The sequence below is a fragment of the Ambystoma mexicanum genome, chromosome 5q (genome assembly GCF_040938575.1).
Source record: "Ambystoma mexicanum isolate Mex_15411 chromosome 5q, UKY_AmexF1_1, whole genome shotgun sequence".
In the NCBI taxonomy this organism is placed as follows: Eukaryota; Metazoa; Chordata; class Amphibia; order Caudata; family Ambystomatidae; genus Ambystoma; species Ambystoma mexicanum.
The window spans coordinates 927,434,162-927,449,862 of record NC_090933.1 but is presented as its reverse complement, the minus strand read 5'-3'; positions in this window follow the sequence as shown (position 1 = coordinate 927,449,862).

Below are 15,701 nucleotides of genomic sequence, written 5' to 3'. Positions count from 1 at the left end.
GGGTCTGTGAATCAAGGGAAGGCTCTCTCGAAGACTTCCATTTCCAGATGGCTCTCAGGCTGCATCATGCATTGTCACCGGTTGGCAAACCGACCGCTGCCCGGCCGTCCAAGAGCCCATTCGACCAGAGCGATCGCTGCTACCACGGCATTCCTGTCTGGTGTGCCCCTGCTGGACATCTGCAGGGCTGCTACGTGGAGGTCGACGCACACCTTCACAAGATTCTACTGCGTCGATCGGGACTCCAGGGAGGAGTCCAGGGTCGGCTAAGCAGTGCTGCGCAACCTTCTCGCTTAAGGTGAGCCTGGTGAGAGGTAAGAATTGCTTAATGTTGAGTTTTGGATGTAATGCTTAATGTTGAGCCTTTGCCACCTCCCGTGGTTGTGCATGTGTGTACTGCTATGTATTCTTTTATTCATGAGCATGTGAATCCATGCCAGCCCCCCTGCTGGAGAAGGAACAAGGTCTGGCATGGATTCACAAGCGAACCCTCCCGCCTACCCCTCTGCGGCTCTTCACTTGGTCATACTGCCACTTTGCGTGCTACCAAATCTGAGGATGGCTGCCAGAGGCGGGGCTTAGGGAGAGGGCAGTCATTGGCTGGGGGCAGTATGACCCAGAGATCAGTGATTGGTTACTACTAAGAAAGACAGATCAGAAACAAAACTGATACTGATTTTTTCTTTACCGAGGATTCCCAGCCTGACGACGAGGAATATTCATGAGCATGTGCATCCATGCCGGACCCCATGCTGGAGAACAACAGTTACAGGTAAGTAACTTGTTCCTTCATACTCTTACGCCCCGTCCCCTTTCCTCCATGCTGCACGGGCCTCCCTTCAAAGGGACGGGAGACAGAACCTTTTTCACAAGAAAAAACCTTCTTCCCCTTTAAATTTAGAGGCGCATGGGGGTGCGGCCCTGGGAGCATGTGCTGCCCTGACTCTGCCGCCACTCCTCAGTGTCCTTTTCTGTGTCGGCAGGAACGGGCTGAATTCGCCAGCGAGCCTGGGTTTGGCTTAGGCCATGTAATTCCACACGTGAATCCTTCAGCCTTTTTTGTCTTTTTATCATTCAGGTACTCGGTCCTCAGGCGTCGCGCTACTCCCTGGCGCATGTCGACTTCTACAGTGTTCAGCAGGTGTCCATCCTGCAATGGGCTCTTCCTGACTAAAGACCCCCACGCCCTCTGCCTACGGTGCCTTGGCCCTGACCACGGCTGGCAGGTTTGTACTGTGTGCGACGCGCTTTCCTCGAGGTTTCTGAAGAACAGACTAGCCAGGTGGAGGGAACGCTTCTAGAGATCACCTCCAGAGGACCAAAAGGACTTTGTATATCATCGATCCAAGGTAGGGCCACTCTTTTCCAGTTCACCCCGCAAAGGACACTCCTTCCCAAGGACTTACCCGCGCGGGAGGGACCGCACAGGTCTTGGTAAGAGCACAGCTACCAAGGCTGTATCAGTTACCAGCCGACAGGCCGAGGGATCGGTAGATCCTCCCGGTAATGGTGCTGAGGGACCGGAAGGTTCTATTACCGGGTCTTCACCCGAGGGGCTATGCCCTAGTACCGGCATATTGTCCGAGGGGGCGACTTTATGCAGTTCTACCAGCAGAGGGCGGAAAGCCTACCGGGCCTCGGCCTGAGTAACCGGGTACACCCCATGATCCACACTCAAGAGTCCTGGATGGGGCGATGCCCAGTAAGCCAAGCAACATGCCGCAGGCACTTGGAAGGCAGCGCAACAAAATTCCCGCTGCACCAGAAAATCCAGACATGGGCCAACACCACTCCAAGCAAGGCAGGTGGAGGACCGTGTGGAGAGGTGGGACTGGTGTCAACCAGGTATGTGGCCTACAGCTTGCTCTTCCTTCACACAAGGCAGGTTCCCGCTGCGTCCCTATGGGCAGGGCACGCAACGGCTCCAGCAGCCGCCCGCTTCCCCGTCAATAATGCCTACCACCAAATAAGCCTGTGAGGACAGGTTCTTTGAAAAGTGCCTCGGGCTCATGAAATCTCCTCAGATGGGGGTCATCCTCAGAGAATCCATCAGGGACTTGCTCCCTCCAATTGCCCCGGCGCCGCAGGCCCCAGTACAGGTGCCCCTAGTCCCTGTTTAGCCTCAGCAGCACGCTCTGGCCCCCCACCCGATTGTGCTGACGGTTCTGTACCAGGCTCTGGTCTCCGCATCTCAGCCCTCGGCTCCTAGCACACCCGCCCCCTCCCTCAGGTGCCAGACCAACTGGACCCTCAGGTGGACCCAGATGAGGAGGACCCTGACACACCATTTTCAGCCAAGGCCTTCCAGGAACGTCTTGCAGGTCTGGCAGAGTACCTAGGCCTTCCTCAACCCAAGGTCGACCAACCAGCAGAGTGGGTCCTCGCAGAAGTCCTCGTGCTATGTCCCGTTGCCAGGGCGGGGATCCCGATGTAGAAGGACATAGTTCCCTTGGCCAATAAGGGTTGGTTCAAGCCTCACTCAGCCGGTAAATAAACGCCTGGATGCCAAGTACAGGGGATACACTCTTGCTATATGCCCATCCCCAGCCACACTCCTAAGTGATCGCTGCGGCATAGCTGTACTCCAAGCCTCAGTCGTCCTCAGCCGCCTCCTCTGCGGCGCTGCTAGGCAAGGAGGAGAAGTTCTTAAAGGCGTACAGGAAGAAGCTGTATTCCAACGTGTCCTTGCACCTGTGTCAAGCCAATGCAGATGTCATGCTGGCAGCCGTTAACCAGAGGCTTTGGCAGGGAAAAAATGCAGAGTTCCTCCCAGAGCTTCCGGCGCAGAGCCAATCACGATTCAAGGCAGGATTGGCTGAGGCCAAGATTGTGGTGCAGGACATCATGGAGTCCTCTGTGGCCCACATTGACTCTTCTGGCTGTGCCATCTGTATCGCCACGGACATGAGAAGAACGTCCTGGTTCCGTGCTACAAAATTCAACCCGGATGTCCAGGAACGCATACTAGATATTCCGTTCGAAGGGGGTGACCACTCCACAACGGACGAGAAGCTGGATAAAAAGAAAAACAGCTTGCAAACGGCCAAGTCTTTATCCATCCTTACAAAGACCACGCCCAAACCGTACACCCAGTCACAGCAGCGCTCTGAGAAGTGGCGTACGTACGTAGGGTTCCGCAGCTTCCAAGAGAGGAGGTCCAGGCAGCCTGACCATTTGCCGTCCCAGCATCGGCGCAAACAACAAAAAGGGGTGTGGGGATAAGTGCTTTTTCCAGTCCCCCTCCGCAACAGCCTCAGAGGGAAAGAAGGCATGACGCACCCCTCCCGGGTTCATGTGTCTCCAGTGGGGGCAGGCTTGCTCTTCATGCACATTTCTGGCGCCAGAATTTTGCGGACCCCTGGATCCTCTGTAGTCTCCACGGGGTTCCGCCTCCCTATCCCAGCCTCTCCTCCCTCCCTCCACTCCCACAGGTTGGGACAGCTACTTTTTTTGGCAGAGATCCAGGTGCACGTCGAGAGCCAGGCACTGGATGAAGTCCCAGCCTCCCAGCGAGGCTGGACCTTTCCACCCTCAATCTCTTCAAGATGGTTATGCCAGCTTTGATAGCGGAGACACTGTGCAAGGAAGACTGGATGTGCTCCCTGGATCTGAAAGACGCGTACCTACACATCCCAATCTGGGAGCCTCATTGTTCCTTTCTATGATTCAGGATCATGGGCTACTATTTCCAATACAAGGTGCTACCTTTCGTCCCCCGGGGTCTTTACCAGGCTGATGAACACATTGGCAGCCCTCCTCAGGGCCACCACATCTACCAGTATCTCAACGACTGGCTTGTCAGGGCTACATCTCCGCAAACTGCACTATACATCCTACGCTCTCATGAACTAACTGCACAAGCTGTGTTTTTCTCTCAACCTCAAGAAGTTGCAGCTGCAGCCCACGCAGAGACTGACCTTAGGCCTCATTTGGGACACGTGCTCTGAGAGTTTTTCCCTCGTAGGACAAAATCACAGCCATCAAGAGGGCCACAGCGCACTTCATCAGCAGTGAAGTGACCTCTTCCTTGTGGTACCAGTACCTACTTGGTCTCATGGCAGCAGTCCTCTTGGCCGTCCCCCATACGAGACTCGGAGGAGGATACAGCTGCACTTTGCAGTGTCTTGGAACCAGGAACGGGGGCCATCAGTCAGTTGATCAACGTTCCTCCGTCGCTTCACCCAGACCTCACATGGTGGTCCAGGCACTGCAACCTGCTGACAGGCAAGCCTTTCCGGCAACCTACACCACAGGTCACCATCACCACAGACTCCTCTCTCGAGGAGTGGGGAGCCACTCTGGACAACCACTGTGTTCATGGCACCTGGACCCGGCAGAAGTAGAAGTACCATATCAATTGGCTGGAATTGAAGGCCATCTGGCTGGCGCTCGGGGGCCTTCCTTCCGGTTATCGAGGGCAAGGTAGTCTTCATTCAGACAAACCACTCAACCATCATGTTCTATGTCAACAAGCTGGGAGGTCCCCCCCCCCCCCACTCTGCAGGCTGGCAGTCAGCATGTGGAAGTGGGACCTGGAGAGCAACATCTACCTCACGGCGGTCCACCTGCCGAGGGAATCCAACCTGGAGGCAGACAGGCTCAGCAGACTGGGTGCGGACAACGATGAGTGGCAGTTGAACGACTTAGTGCTGCAGGAGTTCTTTTGCAAATGGGATCATCCTCAGGTGGACCGCTTTGCCTCCCTGGGCAACTGTCATGGCCACAGGTCCCCAGAACACAAAAACCACACCATCTAGTGATGGGGGCAATGGGTCACTTGACTCACTTATGTCCCTTTGGGACTCATAAAAACAGGGGCCCTAGCTGGACTCAGTCCTGGCGCCTTTGGCGCCAGGCTCATATAGAGATGTGAGCACGAACACTTTTTCAGTGCAGGAGTGCTTTTATTTTACAAGAACTTTCCAGGTTCTGAAAGCCTTTATTCCAGAGAACATCCCCATGTGCTGACTCATCGGGCGTGGCTCCCTAGGCCTGGTCTTCAGGTGCTGACTCATTGGCTGTGGCAGGCAGGCTGAACCTGGTGGGCGTGGCTTCAGAAGCTCAGCTATATAAACTGCTCCGTCCTTAAGGCCGGTGCTTTGCATTACTGCACTCTCGTGCAATGTGACGCTCACTGCCGCTTGGACCAGTTTACTTACCTTTGAAACCAGGCATTTTCCAGCATACTCACCTCCAGGAAACCGGTGCTTCATCGCTGCATCTGCAGACTCATCTCCTGACATCCAGTGATCTTGATCCCAGCACCGCGCTCCGCATCCACGAACTCTGACCCTGTGAAGAAGAAAGGCAAGGTTAGAACATCCGTCCTAGGGCTGCGCCGCATTTGAACCCACGCGCCCCCTAGTTAGCAACTTGCCAGCTACTGTACCGCTGCAGCTTCGTTCCTCGTTTCCTCCAGCTTCCGCCCGAGCTCCGCAGCTTCAGCCAGACCAGCAACATCACCTGCAAGGGAAGAAAGCAAAAGAGCAAACATCAAAAGTGGAAGGGACAGCTAATCAACAGGAGCCGTCCCGAGCAGCATCACCTATTACCACCAGTCACCACATAAGCGCAGAAGGCAAAGTCTGACCCGAGCAACCTTATCCCCGGGAGGGCTGCAACCGTGCTCCAATGCCACCACAGAGACCAGGTGAGTGTAACAGCAACAGGAAGTGCCAACGGTTCGCCTCCTGGCTGGGTCAGGGCCCGGGCTCCCTGGGCAATGCCTTGCAGATCAGGTGGGACGGAATGACAACACACGCCTTTTCACCCACTCCGCTGATTCACAGGGTGATGAGCAAGATCAAGGAGTCTCGCCACCTCAGCATCATCATAATAACTCCATGGTGGCCAGTCAGGCCATAGTTTTTGGAGCTGCTCAGCGCCTCTGTGAGGTCTCCCATTCGCCTTCTGACGGGCCAAGCACATCTTCTGGCGCAATAGGGGGGCAGAGTCATCCACCCGCACCAGAGAAACTAGTTCTCAGTGTGGTTCTTGAACAGGTCACGTTAGGACATCTCAGCCTCTTCCGGGCTAATCTAGAGATACAGGGCGCCAGGAGCAAATCTACCAGGGCCCAGAATAAGAGCAAATGGACCAGGTTCTGCCACTGGGCAGAGTCTAAGGGCTTTGACCCTCTGGCATGTTCCCTGGACGACGTGCTCTCCTTTTTGGTGCATCTTGCCCATTCAGGCGTGCAGGTGGACAATTGCTGCACCTACCTGGCAGCCACCAGAGCTTACAGAAACTCTGAAGAGGAGAGGTTTTCTTCTTCCAACCCGATTGTCAAGAAACACCTGACGGGTCTTGCCAGGCTCTACCCGCCCATCAAGAGGCCGCATCCTGTGTAGGACCTCAACATAGTCCAACATCAGGCTGGCCACCATCAAGATAACCTTGGCTTGCAGAATCAGTGAAATCCAGGCACTGGTTCCCTCGGAGCCATACACTACATTTCTCCAGCATGGGGTCTGGCATGGATTCACATGCTCATGAATATTCCCCGTCGTCAGGCTGGGAATCCTCGGTAAAGAAAAAATCAGTATCAGTTTCGTTTCTGATCTGTCTTTCGTAGTAGTAACCAATCACTGATCTCTGCGTCCTACTGACCACAGCCAATGACTGCCCTCTCCCTTAGCCCCGCCTCTGGCAGCCATCTTCAGATTTTTACCGCACGTTCAAGTGTTGGGATCCTCGTGCTATTGCTCTCGAGCGTTAGTGCTTTTTTCGCGTTTTTTCTCAGAAAAATTTCTCTTTTTTCGGTCAAAAGAGCCTCAAGCTCCACTGTTTTTTCATCCGATCAACAGGGACCCGTGTCGGATTCGTCTACGCCCCTCAAGGGTGAAGATTTCGTCGAGCCACGCTTTTGGAGGACTCCAGAAGTTTCTCAGGCCCATCTCGGACATGGCCCAGGAGAAGGGAAGCTCGACGCCCGGAAAGCTGTTCAGGGTCTGCCCTGGATGCCAGCTTCAGAATGTCTTTGAGGACGAACACTCCCTTTGCCATTACTGCCTACATGAGGACAAGACGCACGTGGAGAAGGACTGTGCGTTTTGCGGCAATATGTCGGAGCGGACCATGAAGGACCGCCATCAACGTCTCGCCAACTGGCTGGAAGGAAAGAGCCCGTCAGGCGAGAAGAAGTCGTCCGAGCGGTCTTCTAAGACCTTTGAGGGCGCCCCGGCGACGGGGGTCCAACAGAAGGCCAAGCACTGCGAGTCCGCTGGCACCGGGAGCCCCGAACGGTCCGGCTCTACGGGCGCCAGGCAGGGCGCATCCTCCCCGGCGCCATCAACCACGAGCCAACGCTCTGGCTCGGGTAAGAGGAAGGCGGAGCACCCGGCGAAACTCCTGGAGAGACCCCGGTCGTGCCCTAAGGCCCCATCGGAGGGGGAGCGAGGTGGTGACCCTCCCCCCAAGGAGAAGGCGGTGAGCGCACCTAAGGTGGTGAAAGCCTTGATCCATCCGGCCAAGGCCTCTATCGAGACAGTCGCGGCGGCCCTGGCTCAGCCTGTGGAGGCTACACCAATGGTGGTGACCCTGGGGCCCAGAATCTCCCTGCCACCGCGGAGGGAGTCCTCTTTCATGCCCATCGACAGGACCCCTGTGAAACCTCCGACGGAGAAGAAAAAGGGGAGGCAGGAGGTCGTCGTGGACTCGGCCTCAACTTCTGAGGAGGAGCTGATCGAAGTCTTGGGCCACGGCTCTGGCGTGGAAGAAGGCCTTCCTGTCAGGAGGGACCCCAACGTGGAAGACGACGAGGGCGTCGAGGGTGCCGACAGGGCTCCTGATCGACCGTCGGAACTCCCTCAACCAGTGCCGCAAGACAACCCGGTGGCCATTTTGTTGGCTATACAGTCCTTATGCTCGGAGATAAGGACGAGACTGCCGTTGCCACCAACGGAGGAACCGCTCCCGACGGGGGACCTGGAGCCAGGCCCTTCTGGGAGCCCCCCCTAAGAGAAGAAGGATTCATCCTCCACCTCCTTTTCAGCCATCGCGCCCTGCTCAGCCCTCCTCCCTGTCCACGACACGTGGGGATGATACGGGGACTGACACGGCCGCGACGGGTACAGATGACGAGGTTTACGACGAGGATCTCCCGTCGTCACCTCCCACCCGGGCTTCCCCGCCCGACGAGATTGGATCGTTTCACTCCATGATCACCAGGGCATCCGAGCTTTTCCAGCTCTGCCCGGAAGAGAAGGAAGGTTTCCTTTATCAACGGCGCGAGACCAAGAGGAAGACGGTCCTCGCTGTACCTCTACTAGACGATATTTGGGATGAGGGCCTCGCCCTCCTCAAGAACCCATCCACGACGCCGGCTAGAAGGGATCGGTACGAGAAGAAGTACCGGGTCCCGGACGCGGCCCCCTTGTGCCTTCGGGCACAGTCGACCCCGGACTCGGTCGTCTCCGCGGCGGCCAGGAAGAAAGCGGGGGGGGGCGCGGCCTCTACGTCAACCTCCCCGCCGGACGGCGAGGGAAAGAAATTAGACACGATGGGACGCAGAGTCGACGATTAAGGCGGCCAACGCCTTGGCTATTGTAGCCCGCTACGACAGGGAGTTGTGGTACAAACTGGCCCCCCTGCTGGACTTCCTACCAGACGACAAGAGGGCGGAAGCCCTAGAGATCTTGCAGGAAGGAGAGGTGGCGTCGGACCACACCATTACGATTGCGACGGACATCGCTGACACTGGGTTTCGCCAGTTGGGCAACAGCGTGTGCCTTAGGCGGCGTGGATGGCTCAAGGCTACTGACTTCCGTCAGGGCGTGCAGACCAGAGTCTTGGACATGCCGTTCAACGGAAACAACCTGTTTGGGAAAACAGTGAACGATTCCCTTCAAGCCATCAAGGCGGACACGGAGACGGCCCGGGCTCTTGGGGTTCTCCAGCAACGGCGGCCGCCCTTTCGGAGCGGCGGAAGCAAACAGGGTGCCTCCAAAGGTTCCAGCGGCGGAATTTCCACCTACCGTCAAGCGGCCCGTTCGTCGTCACAGGAAGCTTACAGGGGGACGAGGCAAGTCAGGCGGACCCCGCCGTCGTCGCCAAGGAGGACAAGGTGACAAAGCCTCGTCGAAGCAGGACTGAACCGGCCGTGGGGTTGGGCCCCCACCGAAGCACCCCGGTGGGAGGCTGGATGGCGAGCTTCGTCAGCGCGTGGGAGTCCATCTCCACCGACCGTTGGGTGCTGGACGCCCTAGCTCAGGGTCACGCGCTCGAGTTTCTAAAGAGGTGCCCGCGCGTCCCCTCTGTGGCCAGGAAAGAACATCACGTCCCTCAACTTCTCTTGGAGGTAAAGGCGATGCTCAAGAAGGGCGCCATCGAGCTCGTCCCAAAGAGGCTTCGGGGCTCCGGAGTTTACTCAAGATACTTCCTCGTGAAGAAGAAGACGGGAGGATGGCGTCCCATCCTGGACCTACGACGACTGAACAAATTCATCAAGGCACAGAAGTTCCGGATGGTCACCCTCCAACACGTCCTGGGTAAACTGGAGGAGAGCGATTTCCTGTCGTCGTTGGATTTGGAGGATGCCTACTTCCATATTCCCATCCTAAAGGGACACCGAAAGTTTCTCAGGTTCGTGGTCCAAGGGCGTCACTACCAGTTCAGAGCCCTTCCCTTCGGATTGAGGTAGGTACCCAGGGTGTTCACCAAGTGCCTCGCACCGGTGGCGGCGCAGCTGCGCCGAGAAGGGATCCACGTCTACCCCTACCTGGACGACTGGCTCATCCGAGCAAAGACAAAGGAGCTCGCCGTGGAGCACACGGCAAGGACCGTCCAACTACTCACGGACCTGGGATTCTCCATAAACTACGCCAAGTCCCACCTGGTGCCTGCGCAAGACGCACTGTTTCTGGGAGCGAAGCTCGACACAGTGTCGCTTCTGGCCTCTCCGTCGGAGGAAAGGACGAGGGCCATCTTGGGAAAGGTGCAGCAGATGCTGGTTGCGGACGCGGCCAGGGTGAGGTCCATCAAGTCCCTCCTCGGAATGATGATGTCTTGCATTTATCTCATCCGCCTGTGCAGGCTCCGGATGCGCCCGTTGCAGGAGTTCCTGGATGCGCGCTGGATCCAGACGACGGGCAGCTTCGAGGAGAGGATCACACTCGACGAGAGTTTCCGACGAGCGATCCGGTGGTGGGGCACCCGCGCGCATCTGACGGCGGGCATGGACTTCCAGACCCCCGGCCACCAGGAGACAGTGACCACGGATGCCTCCCTGGAAGGGTGGGGAGCGCACACCGAAAATCTGCACGCGAGAGGCCTTTGGCTTCCGACGGAGAAGTCCCTCCATATCAACGTCCTGGAGCTCCGTGCAGTGTTTTGGGCCCTCAGGTCCTTTCTTCCGTCTCTCAAGGGCAAGGTGGTGAGGATCTTCACCGACAACACCACCACCATGTTCTACATCAGGAAGCAGGGCGGTACCAGATCCCCAGCCCTGTCCAAGGAGGCGCAGGATCTGTGGCATTGGGCCGTCGCCCAAGGGATGTTTCTGGTGCCGTTTCATCTGGCAGGGATAAAAAAACACCATCGCCGACTCGCTCAGCAGAGAGCTGCGCTCGTGCCACTAGTGGGAACTACGACAGGATCTAGTGGACCGCCTCTTCCGACGGTGGGGCACACCCCAGATCGATCTGTTCGCGACGGCAACGAACTCCAAGTGCCGGAGGTTTGCCAGCAGGTTTCCCCAGCCGAGGAGCATGGGCGATGCTTTCTCGTTCCCCTGGGAGGGCCTGTTTCTATACGCGTTCCCTCCATTGCCGTTGCTGATCCGGCTCATCAACCAGCTCAAGAGGTCACGGTGCAGGATGATCCTCGTCGCACCTGCATGGCCGAGGCAGATATTGTTCCCGGACCTTCTGGACTTGTCAGCGTCCCCGTCAATCAAGCTGCCAGTGGACGCGGATCTTCTCTCCAGGGAAGGAGGCGCCATCCTCCATCACGACCCGAAGTCGCTGAACTTGCAGGCCTGGCTCCTGCAGCGTTAGAGTTTGGAAGCTACGACATACCGGCCGACTGCAGAGAGGTTCTTGCAAAGGCCAGGGCGTCCTCAACTCTTAAATGCTATGGACACAAATGGAAGAGGTTCTCTGTCTGGTGCCACGCACAGAAGATTAACCCTCTACGGATTACGGCTCCCCAGGTACTGCCGTACCTTCTGACGCTGGCCAAGGCTGGACTGGCGCACGCGTCCATCAATATTCATCTTGCTGCGATCTCCCGATACACCAGAACCACGGGGCGGACGTCTTTGTGGTCTCATCGTCTGGTGAAAGAATTCATGAAGGGACTGTTCAGATTGTTCCCGCCGGTGAAGGCTCCGGCCCCGGCGTGGGAGCTCAACGTGGTGCTGACCAAGCTCATGGGACCTCCGTTCGAGCCTCTGCACTCGGCTCCGTAGAAGTTCTTGTCGTGGAAAACAGCGTTTCTTGTGGCCATCACCTCCGCACGAAGAGTGGGAGAGATCCAGGCCCTTTCCTGCAAGCCCCCGTACTTGACTTTTCACAACACGAGGGTAGTGCTCAGGACGCACCCCTCCTTCATGCCCAAGGTGCCGTCGGACTTCCACCTCAACGAAACCTTGGTGTTGCCTGTTTTCTTCCCGTCGCCGGCCGAAAGGACTTTGCACTCGCTGGATGTGGCTAGAGCGCTGAAGTTCTACGTGGACCGCACAAAGTGTTTTCGGAAGACGTCACAACTTTTTGTGAACTTTGGACCTGTCAATCAGGGGAAGGCTCTCTCGAAGGCCTCCATTTCCAGATGGCTCTCCTGCTGTATCATGTACTGTCATCGGTTGGCAAACCGACCGCTGCCTGGCCGTCCGAGAGCCCATTCCACCAGAGCTATCGCAGCTACCACGGCGTTCCTTTCTGGTGTGCCCTTGCTGGACATCTGCAGGGCTGCTACGTGGAGGTCAACGCACACCTTCACGAAAATCTACTGCGTCGATCGGGATTCCAGGGAGGAGTCCAGGGTCGGCCAAGCAGTGCTGCGCAACCTGTTCGCCTAAGGTGAGCCTGGTGAGGAGGTAAGAATTGCTTAATGTTGAGTTTGATGTAATGCTTAATGTTGAGCCTTTGCCACCTCCCATGGTTGTGCATGTGTGTACTGCTATGTATTCTTTATTCATGAGCATGTGAATCCATGCCAGACCCCATGCTGGAGAAGGAACAAGTTACTTACCTGTAACTGTTGTTCTCCAGCATGGGTCTGGCATGGATTCACATGCGAACCCTCCCGCCTACCCATCTGCGGCTCTTCACTTGGTCATACTGCCACTTCACGTGCTACCAAATCTGAAGATGGCTGCCAGAGGCGGGGCTTAGGGAGAGGGCAGTCATTGGCTGTGGTCAGTATGACGCAGAGATCAGTGATTGGTTACTACTACCAATCAGAAACGAAACTGATACTGATTTTTTCTTTACCGAGGATTCCCAGCCTGACTGGGAATATTCATGAGCATGTGAATCCATGCCAGACCCATGCTGGAGAACAACAGTTACAGGTAAGTAACTTGTTCCTTCACAGGGACATGGTAGTCCTCTGGACACACCCAGCATTCCTGCCTAAGGTGCTGTCTGCGTTGCATCGGAACGAAGATATAGTGCTGCCTACATTTTTTGCTAATCCTAAGGACGAGGCAGTGTCAGTCCTGCACTGCCTGGATGTCGCCCGTGCACTGAAATTCTACTTGGACAGGACTAAGTGCTTCCACAAGTCGGACGCTCCATCACCTTTGGAGGTTCAAGACCGGGGTATCGGGCATCCAAGGCCTCCCTAGCCCGTTGGATGGTCTCGGCATTCAAAGAATCTTACGAGGGACAGCATAAGCCACTGCCAGCCAACATGCATGCCGATGTGGTCAGAGCCAAGGCAACTGCCATTGACTTCCAGCGGCATGTCCCCTGTCAGGTCATAAGCAGGGCGGCCACCTGGGCCACTCCTTCGGCTTTCTGCAAGCACTATTGTTTGGACGCCGGCGCTAGATCAGATGCGGCTTTCAGGCAAGCAGATCTCAGAAACCGGTTTGCTTAAGCAGGGTCTCCTCTCCACCCTGGGGCTACATTTAGTTGTAATCGCCCATGCAGTATGGAGGAAAGGGGACGCGACGAAAGAGTTTAGTCCTTGGTCCCCTTTCCTCCATACGTCCCACCATCCCCCCCGCCCCTAATAAAATAGGTGTCATTAGGCAATATAAATCTATTGTCGACGCGTCTATGGGGACTGAGGTGTGGCGGCGGAGTCAGGGCAGCGCATGCTCCCAGGGCTGCACCCCCGCGCGCCTCTAAATTTAAAAGGTAAGGTTTTTGCTGTGAAAAAGATTTCTTCTCCCGTTCCTTGGTAGGGACGCCCGTGCAGTATGGAGAAAAGGGGACTAAGAGTAAGTTAGTCACTACGGTGAGTAACTTATAATTTATCAAACAAGACACTGCCTTTTACACCAAGAGCTCACTCCACACAGAGCACAGGTTCTATTCTGGCTTTTATCGCAAATGTCCCCTTAGACAGCATTTGCAAAGCAGCTACATGGAGGTCGGTACACACTTTCACTCAGCACTACTGCATTGACACCCATTCCAAAGCAGATACACAGGTGGGATAAGCGGTTCTGAAACATCTGCCGCTGCTCCTTCTCATGACCCACCACTTTCTCCTCACACTGCTCCCTAATCTATGCATAGTGTGATCTAAGCAGACTCCACACGCCTCAGAAGGGATACATTACTCACTGTAATCGTATTTCCGATGCTTGTATCTGCTTAGATTCACACGTGCCTACCCCCTGAGAGAAGGTGCATAGATGTATGAGCTTTGTTATCTATCTGCTTGGATACACCTGTACTCATGCTACAGTTCATGCAAGCTCATATCAGAACATAATCTGAGCTACTACAACGCATGAAGGACCATAGGTACAGTGGATATCACACTAGGGATAGTATTACTTCTACACCCCTTTTCGAGTTTAAAAAACAACTGTAATACTGTGCAGCTTACACTAGATGTCGGCCTATGCATAGCATGTGAATCTAAGCAGATACAAGCATCAGAAACATGATTACGGTGAGTAATGGATCCCACATACATTATTTCCCTAGAAAAAGTGAATAGGGATTGACCATAAAGCCCAATGAGGAATTCACTGTTGTACTCCCTCCACCTCACTTTGGTCCTTTTTGACCCTAACCAATGAGGTGGCGGTGCTCAAGCTCCACCCGAGGCAGTCATCTAAATATTTTTCACTGCAGTCTGACCGAGGGAATCCTCCAGCTCTGAGCTTTTCATTTTTTTTTCTTTCTATCTTTAGCTGTTCAAGCTACTTTTCAACATTTCTTTTATTTTAATCTCCTAGTCAAGGACTGCTTGTGATTTTCTCAGACCAGAAAATACAACATTTCATCCAGTTTTCATCAAGTGAAAGACTACTTCACACCATGGCTGAGGAAACACCAAATGCCAAGAAGCACTTCCTATTCAGGGACTGCACCCGATGCAGAAAGAATCTTGTATATATGAGGGATCCACATGAGCAGTGTATCTACTGCTTATACCCTCATGATATACACAAGTGTGAAATTTGCAAGACCTTCACAAACAAGACCTTACAATACAGGCACATGAGACTTTTATTACACCTGGAATCCAAGTGCCACTCTTCAGACAAAGAATCTGCCAAGACAGCTCCTGTTCTATCTCAAAAACCATCTGAGACAAACTTCTAAAAGAAGGGACTCTTCACTGGAAAGGAGCACCTCCCCCACGCATAAGAGTAAGAAAAAGGTAGAGAAGACTTTCCTCACACCGTCTTTGAGCTCTGGCGACCAGAAAAAGCATAATTCTGAGGAAAAAAATTACTTCTAAAGGTAAGGAGGTGTTTTCTAAAACTTCGTCGGGGGGACGATCGGTTCGACGACTAGACCATCAATGAAAGAAAAGACGCCTACGACCATTCTCCAAACCTAGTCATCGATAAGTAAATCCTAGTCATCGAAATAGTCTACGAAACAGTTGTCGACGGAGACTCATTCGTCCACTAAGATCTTGTCGATGGAACCAAAGTCTCAACACTCGTCCACAAAGTCCTTGTCGACGAAGCACCAAACACCTGCGCCGACTAAACCATCGACTTCCACACCGGGTAAAAACAAGCCAGAAGCACTCGCTGTCCACGAACACCCCAGTAACGGCAAAGACGCCGTCCACGGAGGAGAACGCGAATAAACCAAGACACAACTCCAAACACTCCACAGGTCCTGGAAGAACTGGTGATATAGTTTCGAAATAGGGATTGCCTTACTGCCACAGGTTCTACAGGCTAAATATAATGGAACAACAAAAATGAACCTGGGCGAAATGAGATCAGAACATCTGTACACATTTAAACAATACCAAGTCTTGTCAAAAAAATATATATTTATAAGCAATTTACAAATATTTATTGTTCTCAACATCCACATTTAAACACCACCATTCATTCCATCATTCATTCAAAATCTCACTATACATGTCAATATTCCACACTTGTGGTACTAAGACCACCTAGAACCAATATATTAACATAAATTTCAACACCTCTTGGTGATTACAGTAAGTGTTAATACAAAAACAAATAGCATATTGCTTATTTGCTGTAACTCAACATATGTTTGGGTCGTCACAATAGGCCCCTAATTCAAGCCGGTAAATATAAGCTA